At 41.4% G+C, this 1,755-nt stretch overlaps 1 non-coding gene across 1 annotated transcript; it reads right to left on the bottom strand.

Annotated features, from left to right (window-relative positions):
• Positions 1 to 1,339: 1,339 nt before the first annotated feature.
• On the bottom strand, positions 1,340 to 1,412 carry TRNAR-UCU (transfer RNA arginine (anticodon UCU)). The gene has a single exon. It is a non-coding gene; the product is annotated as a tRNA-Arg (tRNA).
• Between the last annotated feature and the right edge of the window lie 343 nt (positions 1,413 to 1,755).

The following is a 1,755-nucleotide window of genomic DNA, read 5'->3' as shown; positions in this document are numbered from 1 at the left end:
ATATTCTTGGGCTCTGCCTTGGGAGAGGGTTGCTAAGCTGGGAAAACCATTTTGCCTTCTGCTAGGGTTCTTTCACTTGGCTTTAGCCAGGCCGAGGCCTGAGTAGAAGGGAGAAGCTTAGACCCCGCCTGCCTGGGAGAGTTCTGCTTCCTGACTTCGGAGCTAGAAAAATTAATTACACAAGCCATATTGTCTGTTTCATAAGCCACAGAATTGTTAAGACAAAGCAGCAGCTCCTGGCAGATCTGAAGGGCCCTGAGTCATGCAGAGGCGGGGGACTGTGTGGACAGGGAAGAGGGCAGGGTTGATGCCTGAACAGACCCTCCCTCATAGGCCCCCTTGTTTTGCTTAGAGGCCAGCTTCCATCAGAAAGAATCAACCCCGCTTATTTTTTTTTAATTGTAAAAGTAATATATAATCATTTTTAATTACAAAATAAACATAGAAAGACAAGAATATAAGCCATAATCCACTATCCAAAGGAAACGGCACTTATAATTCCATACATTTTATACATTGTAACTTCTTTTTTTTCTTTTTCTTTTGTTAATGTTCACTCTTTTTAAAAAATATTTATTATTATTATTATTATTTTTTTGGCTGCGTTGGGTCTTCATTGCTGCACATGGGCTTTCTCTAGTTGTGGCGAGCGGGGGTTGCTCTTTCTTGCGGTGCGTGGGCTTCTCGTTGCTGTGGCTTCTCTTGTTGCGGAGCACGGGCTCTAGGCGTGCGGGCTTCAGTAGTTGTGGCTCGCGGGCTCTAGAGTGCAGGCTCAGTAGTTGTGGCGCACGGACTTAGCTGGTCCGCGGCATGTGGGATCTTCCCAGACCAGGGCTCGAACCCGTGTCCCCTGCATTGGCAGGCGGATTCCCAACCACTGTGCCACCAGGGAAGCCCCATTGTAACTTCGTATCTCTCAAAAATGTTTTAAAATAATTTTTAAGTCAATTATTTCCCCCCAAAATACAGAAAAACATAGAGTATTAAAAAGTTCCCAGTTTTCTCCCACAATAGAATTTCTTAGTGTTAATCACTAAACAGTGGCTATCCTCCTAGATATTTCTATGCATACGTAAACTTATATTTTCAGCCTTTTTGAATGCACAGGGTTTTGGAGGGGGTTTAATTTACAAAATGTTACTTTTTTTTTTCAACCACTTTGTTGAGGTATATTTTACATATCACATAATTCACTCAAATGTACAATTCAATGATTTTTAATACAATTATTTTACTATTTTACATGTGCAACTATCACCATATATGCATTTTGTGGGGTTTTTGTTTGTTTGTTTGTTTTTAAATTTTTGGCCACACCTCCTGGCACGGGGGATCTTAGTTCCCCAACCAGGGATCGAACCCGCACCCCCTGCAGTAGAAGTGCAGAGTCTTAACCACTGGACCACCAGGGAAGTCCCAATATATGCATTTTAAAACGTTTCCATCACTCAGTAAGATGGTTCACACACATTTACTGTCAACCCCTGTTCCTCTGAGCCCCAACCCAGGGAAATATATACTAATCTACTCCCTGTTTAGAGCTTTGTCTTTTCTGGACCTTTTATATAAATGGAACCATACAATATGTGGTCTCTTGTGTCTACTTTCTTTCTCTTAGCATCTCACTTATTTTTATCACAGTGAGCTTACTAGGATCTTTGAGAATTCAGATACAGAGAGCCAGAAGAGTTTTGTGATGGATTTGGAGTTAGAAGACCAATGTTTATACCTTATTTTATTATGCTTTTGGCAAGT

Source organism: Balaenoptera acutorostrata, chromosome 5 (genome assembly GCF_949987535.1).
Source record: "Balaenoptera acutorostrata chromosome 5, mBalAcu1.1, whole genome shotgun sequence".
Classification (NCBI taxonomy): domain Eukaryota; kingdom Metazoa; phylum Chordata; class Mammalia; order Artiodactyla; family Balaenopteridae; genus Balaenoptera; species Balaenoptera acutorostrata.
The sequence above is the reverse complement of the archived record's forward strand: the minus strand, read 5'-3'. Positions and strand labels throughout refer to the sequence as shown.